This window comes from Lepus europaeus, chromosome 8 (assembly GCF_033115175.1).
Source record: "Lepus europaeus isolate LE1 chromosome 8, mLepTim1.pri, whole genome shotgun sequence".
Lineage (NCBI taxonomy): Eukaryota > Metazoa > Chordata > Mammalia > Lagomorpha > Leporidae > Lepus > Lepus europaeus.
Window position 1 is genome coordinate 122,093,446 of NC_084834.1, and position 9,303 is coordinate 122,102,748.

A 9,303-nucleotide genomic window follows, 5' to 3' on the forward strand; every position below is an offset into this window, starting at 1 on the left:
CGATTGGGTAACAAATGGAGACCTAATTGGTGTTACAGGATTTTTTCCCCACTTTTTGTTTGCTTGTTTTGGCTGGTTGAATGTTGTCTTTAAGTGAGTCTGTTGCAACATGTGATTTCAACACATGATTCCATGCTCAAAGCTTACTTTAGTTAATTTAGCTAATTCCTACCATTTGGTCTTTAAAGACCTGCACATCAGGTCCCGAGCACATTGAGGCGGAGTTGGGCAGGGGCGTCTGGAACGTGGAGACGCCATCAGTGTACCCGAAGCTGAGCAGACCCGTAATCTGTGTTAAAGTCACCGGTCCATGGGTTCTGTGAACAGCACCTGCCCGGGCGTCTGGGAGCAGGACGATTACGTGGACAGTGCTGTGAATCTGCGTTTACAAGCTGTGTGCCGGGAGTCAGCAAAGTTGATGTGTTCCTAACTTACAGTCAGACAAACAGAATACGAAAAGTGTGCAGCTTTTGTATTCCCTTTGTCCTCCAAAGATCTTTTACTTGTCCCTGAGCTGTGAGGTGACTGCAGCTTTTACATGGGATGCTCAGATACCCTACTGAGGTTTTCCCCTTTGCAGGAGGCGGTCATCTGGAATCCCCGCTCCTGCAGACATGCACCTTTAGCGCTACTTAAAGTCTATTGCATTGTATCAAGGGACTAGTTGCCACATTGTTTTTTTTTCTGTTTTATTCAGCTGGCACAAAGTCCAGTGTAAAATGTAAACCTTTGCAGATGAAAAACTAGATTGCACGCGTACATATTTACACACACGTGTGTACACACACAGATACAGCTGTAAGGTGCAGTAACCGGGGCTCAGCTCACCAAGACACTGAAGATGCCTCTAACCATTACCTGGCTGGTTTTCCTTAACATAAAGTTTCGACTTGAAAGTTTCAAAAACTGAAGACGTTTTGTTTCTGGATTATTTTTGTCTCACCTCACTATTGTTTTCAAAGAATTAACTCTGTATTTTCTGGAGGCCGAGTCTGTCTGTCTGTCTCTGTCTCTCTGTCTCTCTGTCTCGCTCTCGCTCTCGTCCTGACGGGGAAGCATTCTCGCAGCGTACTCCTCTTCACAGATGAAGCTCAGGCAGACCCCGCTCTGCTGGCGGGAGTTGCCATCCGAGAACCCGCCGAGGGGAGCCTCGGGGACTCCGCCTTCTGCGCCCGGCTTAGATGTGGTGAAGTAGCCATTCAGTGTGCTTTGCATTGTGGGTGAGATGAGTATTTTTTGAGACTTTTTGTTTGCTTTACTAAAGAAATCAACGGAGGAAAAAAAAATCCTCAAAAAACAAAACAAACAAAAAACAGGCTGTAGCTCCTGTGAAGCGCGCAGGGTTGTAATCGCAGTTTGCAAAGCGGTGTGATACAATGTTGCCGAGCCAGGAGCGCGGTCGGTTTAATGTGGCCGATTGTGGACTTTTGAAAAAAAGAGTAACTGTTCCCTGTGAGTTAATTTTGGATTTTTTCAAAATCTCTCTTTTAGGCTTTGTGCTGGATTCTTCCAGACAAATGCGTATTCCATGTGGGCCACTGTCCTGCTAAATGCTCTCAGTTCTCCTTTAGCAATCAAGATTATGTTGCTAAGGAGATTCTGCTTTTATTGGTGCCATTGATTTGTGTTAATACGTTTTGAATACCTCTCGGTATTCTTCCGTAGACAAGGCCAAAAGAAAAACTTCCCCGAGTTTCCCAATTTGCATTACAAACGGAGCGGTGGTGTACTGAAGCCGATGTAAAGTGGGCAGTTGAAAGGGAACTAAAGAAAGCCACTCCAGTGAGGAATGAAGGACTGAGCGGGTGCAGTCTGCGGGCTGCCCCGTCCAGCTGCAGGAACTGGCTGCAGCCAGAGGCAGCCTGAGCCGGCTCCTCCCCGGCCAGAGACCACCCACTTCTGGGGCCTGGGCTGGCACGCCAGAGAGCAGGGAGACGCTCCTGTCAGGTGGCGCAGGGTGGCTCTCCCTCGGCCTTCCTAGAGTGGCACCTCTGTGCCTTATCTTACGGGGACATGCTGTGGCTGCAGCAGTTCCTGTCCACCTGCTGGTCTGGCTGGGCTGACGCCTTTGGTGAAAAGGACGTTCACAGGATGAGCTCAGTTCTGTGCTGCCTGCTTTGTACCCCACTGTGGACCCAGAGACCCAACCTTTGTCCATTCGTGTTCCACCTGCAAGTAGGGGAGACCAGCTGGGCGCGCCTCTGCTCGGCCAGTGCGGTGCTCTGCACCGGGTACCATTCACAAGGGCACGCGCCCGTTCCTCTGTGGCAATCCCACACCTGTGTAACCTAAAGGATGCTTTAAAGTAGAAATGTCAAAAACAGTGTAGAAGTCAGGAAGAACATTGCTGCAGAAGTCTGAGGAAATTAACAATTGGTCTTAAAGCGTCTCAGGTGTCCATCGCGAGACCTGGAGACAAAAATGGACTGTTCCCATGGGAGCAACTTGGCAGTGAATTTTTTCAGCAGGATAAAGTCTGAACCATCAGCCAGCCCCGTGACGCTGAGTGCAAGGTGCACGCGCTGTCACTGGGAAGCAGGGATCCCAGGGAGGAAGGCTCAGTGCCTGCGTGTACTGTGTCCCTCCGGGAGGGTTTTTCCCCCACAGGACGCTTGATAAATTTTGAAATTCCAGGCTAAATGTAACATCTATTGTCTTACATCACAGAAGTGTAATTCATGTGTACTTGGGAGGCGTTTCCTTTTTAGTTAAAAAAATGAAATTGCATTTTTATTTTTCTGAAAGGCAGAGAAACAGACACAGAAATCTGCCATCTGCAGGCTCCGCCCACAGCAACCAGAGCTGCGCTGGACTAGGCTGAAGCCAGGAACCACAGACTCTGTCCAGGTCTCCTATGTGGGCGGCAGGGACCCAGCTCTTGGGGCCAGCACCTGCTGCCTCCCAGGGTGTGCATTAGCAGGGAGCTGGAGTTGGGAGAGGAGCCAGGACCCGAGCCCAGCCACCTGCAGGATGTGGGTGTCCCGAACAGACTTCAGTACCGCACCCAGCACCCGCCTGTAGATGGTCTGGTGTTTTTTCCTGTAGTATTTTTGAAGCTTCTATACTTAACTCCAAAGTAAAGTGGGAAATACAAGTTTCTATTTTCAGCTGGCTGGTGCCTCTTGTCTTAGTGGTCTCCAGGTGAATTGTACCCTTCTTCCGTGGCCTCATCCTGGGGTTCAGAGGTAGGAGAGTGAAAGGCGGACATCTGGCCTCATGGTGCAGCCGCTGCGTCTCCCACTCATCAGAGAGCCCGAGGTGAACCCCACTCAGGGCCCCAGCTTCCTGGGCGGCCGCCCTGGAGGACACTGGCGGTGGTGGCTCAGGTGCTGAGTTCCCAGCTGAGCTGGTTACAACATTTGGGGAGCGGGAACCAGCAGATGGGCAGGAGCGCTCGCGTACGCTCTCTCTCTCTCACAATCTCAATCTCAATCTCTCAAATAAGTAAATAGAAATTTTGAGAAAAGATTCTAAGAATGAGATGAATAAGGTATAAGTGACTTTTTAAACTATGTATTAAGAGCTTTTTGATTTCCATGTTGGAATTAATGTATAGAAACTGTTTTTTAAGTTACTTTTATCTTAAAAATTCTTTCCCCTGCATGGTAGGCAAGCCCGTTCATGAACATAAAACATGAGCTAGTGTGGTTTTACTCTGAGCTCCAAGCAGGTAGCAAAAACTCGTATCCCAGGATAGCAGTGGGGACGCCAGGTGCGGGGACTCTGGTGGCCTGCTCCTCTTCTGGATGGTACCTTGCTGAAGGAATGTCAGAGCGGGGACATGGCCACTCTGCCACGGTTGTCTGGGCCGTCACCTACAAATAAACACTATCAAAACCACCCACAAGTAGGCTGCGCCGGGGGAGGGAGCTTTGCGGACAGGGTGTGTGAGAAAGCACACACACCGTCTGGTCCTACTCCGTCAGCACTGGATCCACCATGAGCCCCAGGGGTGTCAGGGCGTTAGAATCAGCTGGGAGGTTTTGTTTTCACTCTTTAAATACAGTGGGGCCAGCATGGTGGCACAGTGGGTTAAGTGACCTCTTGGGACACCTGTGTCCCAGATCACGTGTTCACTGAGGGTCTTTGCTGCTCTGCTTCCCTTCCAGCTCCCAGCTAATGTGCCTGGGAAGCAACAGATGACGGCGCAAGTGTTGGAGTCTCTGTCTCCACGTAGGTGGGAGACATAGATTCAGGTCCTGGCTCCTAGCTTCTGCCTGACCCAGCCTGGACTGTTGCAGCCTTTGGGGAGGGAATCAGCAGGTGGAAGATTCATATTTCTCTCTCTCTCTCTCTCTCTCTCTCTCTCCCCCTCTCCCTCTCCCTCTCCCTGTCTCTCCTTCCTCTCTCCCTCCTCTCTTGTCTTTCTCTCCCTCTCTGTCACTCTTTGAGATAAATAATAGATTCTTAAAAATAAAATGCAGTAAAGTTGAGAAAGAGGGCATACGCAGTTTGAGCATTTTCCTGCCCTGTGCCATCTTCGCTTCCCATGCTGACCTAACTTTATGACATTAAGACCTAGGAAATCTCCTGTTGCAGGTCGTAGGTCCTTAGTGATAGCGCCAGGCCACGCCCCCAGGCATGCAGCCCCTGGTCTGGACAAATGTGGCGCTGATCTCAAATATTGCCCTCAGTAGACTTCGGTCTGCCGTCAGCAATCCTGGAAGCGATCCTCGGAAAGCCATTTGTCACAATGGAGTCTCGTGATCCGAAAGAGGATCGCCTGTGTGTAGAACACCTAGAGGCGAGTTCTGTGTACCGCCCAGTCTGAGAACGGTGACGTAGACGTTCTGTTATTTATTGCTCAAGAGGACGTCTGGCAGCCTGCAGCCCGGGAGGAGACGGACTGGAAATGGACGGCGGGGCTGCCAGCCTCGCCTCCGGTTGAGCTTTTGCCTCAGGACGGATGGCGTGGCGTCCAGAAGCTTGATTTTAATAACCAAAGGTGCAAGGGCCATGTTGTTTGCTAAGTTAAGGCCGTTTTCTGTTGTACTGCGCCAGTCCATCAGCATCACTGGCATCATGGTTGTCAAGGGCAGCTTCTCAGGAGGTGGCAGGTGGAAGGAAGGGAGGGTGCAGGACTTTGGGTCTGGTAAAGAAGGGGCTCCTACAGGGGCCGGCACAGTGCAGCCTCGGGATGGACGTTCATGACTTTGGTGCTGAAAAATTTACATTTCATTAACATTTTAAATGACCAAGGCAGATCTGCAAATGGTGTGTGTGTGTGTGTGTGTGTGTGCGCACGCACGCGCACATGTGTGTCATAGCGTTTTCCAAGCAGACAAGTGACTAATGAGTGCCGACTGCTTTTTCACCATCGAGCTCCCTTTGAAGTTTGAGTATGTGCTAACTGTAGCGTGCGGTGACAGTAACGGCAGTGAGCACTGCTTGGCCTTATCTGTAGAGCCGCGCACAAAAGCCCAGGGGTACTGCTTTGGGATAAGGAAGAGTTCTCCTTGCTCGGCTGCGTTCAAGGTTTGGATTCCCGTGGACAGAAGTGACCCGTCTTGAAAACGAGCAACAAAATAAAAATGTAATAGTGGATGAGTGATACTCACTGGAGGTTGGGGTTACCCAAGGGCGGTTTGCCATTGTGTCAAGCAGGTTATGTTTTGGGGGGAAGTCCTGTGAAGTTATAAACTGAATTTCAAAGTGGGGCGCAGGGTCCTGGAGCTGAGCAGTACATTGAACTGAAACAATGTAACTAAGAGCTCTGTGCTCTGAGGAGCCTGCCTGTCCCTCAGGCCTCCAGTAGAGCGGAAGTGACAAGCAGGTGTGGCAGAGCGGGGACAGGAAAGACCCCATATCTCCCTGCTGGCATCAGACGTGATGACATCACGACTCTGATTGGGCCTGATTTCCCTGGGCGTGAGACCATGCGTCTTGTGGGTGTGGAGCACGTTAACTCCTCAAAAGTGGCTCTGCCTACATCAGTCATTTTAGACCGGAACTCCTCATTACAATGCATTCTTGCGCAGTTTGAAAATTCAGCAACTTGAAAAAAAAAAAAAACTGCTTTAGAGACATTTTTGATAAAAAGGAAACTGTAAAATGCACTTTAAAGCCCGCACAGTTTTCAGTGTTTTCTATGAATTTTATGGAGCTCTGCCGGAAGCTTGCAGCGTTGGCGCGCGTGCAGCCCTTTGATGTCGCCGGAGCCCCGTGCACTGCGGGCTCCCTTTCCAGCACCGTGTCAGTCACAAACACGAGTGGAGACACCTGAGCAATTACTTGCTTATTCTCTTTGCTTCCGCCATTGAGCTAGTTGTCACCGAGTCTGTGTTAAAAACTCAGATCCATTCATCAAAATCACATTCTTACAATGAATTTGAATCAAGATTACAAGTGAAAGTCATTGACTCAAAGTTAAGCGGAGAATGGTTTTGATGACATGAACTGGCAGTGTTGAAACCTGGGTGCGAGGGTGGAGCGTTCAAAGCGAGCTTCCGGGTGATGTGTAAAAGCAGCAGAGATAATGTTTAAATAGCTTGAAACAAGGGGCAGAAGAAAAGGGATCTCTGGGTTTTAAATAAAAACGTGGGCTGGAAATCAAAGGCGTACCTTGGAATAACGGATTTCGAAGTTTTTATTTTCACCTTTGTTTTGACACAATGGTTATTTTGCTTACCCCTTTCCAGAGAGGTTGAAGGCTTTGCACTTTTTGAAAATGCGTGATCTAATTAAAATGTTAAAGACAAGTCCTGTAGAAATAAGTGGAAGTCAGATAGCCTTCAGACAGGATGGAAGTTATTACAACAGACCTGTTTGCTCGTAAGATTGCCTTTTTTTTTTTTTTTTTTTTTTGACAGGCAGAGTTAGAGACAGAGAGAAAGGTCTTCCTTCCATTGGTTCACTCCCCAAATGGCCACCACGGCCAGCGCACTGCGCCAATCCGAAGCCAGGAGCCAGGTGCTTCCTCCTGGTCTCCCATGCTGGTGCAGGCCCCCAAGCACTTGGGCCATCCTCCACTCCCTCCCCAAGCCACAGCAGAGAGCTGGACTAGAAGAGGAGCAACCGGGACAGAATCCGGTGCCCCAACTGGGAGAGAACCCGGTGTGCTGTAGCTGCAGGCAGAGGATTAGCCTAGTGAGCCGTGGCACAGGCCAAGATTGCCTTTCAAAACTACTCCCTCAAAAGCAAACAAAAGTGGGAACAAATTTTAAAAAATGTATTGGCACTTTCATGCCACGGTGAGGGCTTGTGTTTTCTTTATTTATTCTTAAGTTTAGAATAGGTGCCTGCCTAATCCTTTTCCCCAAAGCAAAAGGCAATGCAGCTCAGTTTTAAAAATCTGCTTTTAAAACCTGTTCTTTTCATTATTTTTCTTCATTGGATTAAACAGATAATTTGCCTGTTAGAGAGAGAGAGAGAGATCTACCATCTACTGGTTCACTCCCCAGAGCCAGGAGCCGGGAACTCCAGCCAGACCTCCGATGGGTGGCAGGGACCCTTGTGGGCCGTCTCCCACTGCCCTGCAGGTGTTAGCTGGGAGCTGGGTCAGCAGTGGAGCAGCCAGGACTGGGAGCCGGGTCTGCCTCACTGCGCCTGCCCCTGGCCTGCAGTGTGCTCCCCCACAGTCATCACTCTCCTGTTGGGAGGCGTTTTGTTTTGTTTTTGTCTTCTCGAGGTGTTTTGTTTTTAGTACGTTTTCCTCCTGCTTGTCTGGGGGGTTCCAGATCCCCCAGTCACGCCTGACTGGTTCCCGGGCTGGCAGGTGGAGGGAGACTCGCTCCCACAGCACGCTGCCCTTGACCCCCCAGGGAGGGCGTTGCTGCAGCCTGGAGACCTGGGTGTCAGAACTGGGAATTGTTGCGCAGTTGACTGGAGACATCAGAGCCGTGCATCCTGCTGGAGTCATGCTTTCATCTGCCTTGGCTGAGGAGGGGTTCAGGGAACGCGTGGAGAGCCCAGCCCATTCCCAGGCACGGCCAGTGGCAAAGGACTTGAAGGGCAACAGCCTCCCTTGGCCTCCCTGGGCACCTGGAGGGCTGAGGCTGGAGGACTTCGCGTGTGTGGGCAGGGGAGGTGCCTGCGGGAGCCATACAGTGCTGGCTGGAGCCTAACACGCAGGCAAGCAGAGGCACAGAGGTTCTGTTAAGACGTGGGGGCGGGGACGCTGGTGGCCCGCAGTGAGGATGCCACCCAGGACACCCACGTGCCACAGCAGAGGACCTGGGCGAGAGTCCTGACACCGTGGCTGCCGCTGCACACCCTGGCAGGCAGCGGGTGAGGGCGCACGTCATGGAGCTCCTGCAGCTCACCCGGATGACCTGGACTGGGTTCTGGGCTCCTGCCCTCAGCCTGACCCAGTTCTGGCTGTCGGGGACACGTGGGGAGCGGGCCAGTGGATGGGAGAGCTGTCTTGCGCGCTCTGCCTTTAAGAGCAAAAACGCAAGAACCGAGAGGCTCTGCGTGATGGGGTGATGGGGACGTGGGAAGGGATTGGCACACAGCAGCGACTGGCGAAGTTACTGGGCTGCGAGGAAGCATCAGGAGAATGGGCTGGGCTGAAATTTAAGTCCAGCCTTGCGGGAGGCTGAGTGGACCGGGTCACATCTGTCCCTGGCAGCGGTGGGGAGCAGTCCCCAGTGCTAACCTGTTCTAACCCGTAGAGCGACATCGTCAAAACGCCTGCACCAAAGCGTTTGCTGTTCAGCAGTGAGACCCGGCGGCAGGTAAGCGGGAGGGACGCAGGCCTGGAGACCTGTTGTGCCCGGAGCCCAGCCTGCTGAGCCGCCACGGGGGTCTCCTTGGGGTCAGACTTGCAGATGGCACTTCCTGCTGTGTGACCTGGGCTCTGACTCAGCAGCTCTGTGCCTTGTGTACGAAGAGGACTTCACAGCCCCTGTCTTGGGATGGAGTCTCAGGATGCCTGGGTTCCGGCAAGGCACCCAGCCGTGGGCCAGCAGGAGCGAGCGAGGAGTCGAACGCAATGGAGTGTGGTGTTTATTCAAGCAGGCGTGCACTGCACGGGGATCCTGGGGCCTTCTCTGGGGCTTTGGGTTCTCGGGTGGTGACGGGGAGGGTTCCAGGAGCCAAGGGCTGGCTGTGGGTTTGTCTCCGTGGATCTGGGTTAGGAGGTGGGGAGAGGAAGTGAAGTCACAGCTGGGGGGGGCTGTGGTCCCACAGTGGCCGGTCCCGTGCTGCGCTCTGGGAGGGAGGCACCCTAGGGTGCTCAGGAGACTCCCGGGTGCCCAGGACTGTCCTTGCTCATCACTCAGCACAGGGCCTGGCCTAACGTGAAAACTCGCAGGGAACTTCCTACGGCCTTGTCACGATGAGCCCGGTTCTCTCATGCGTCCT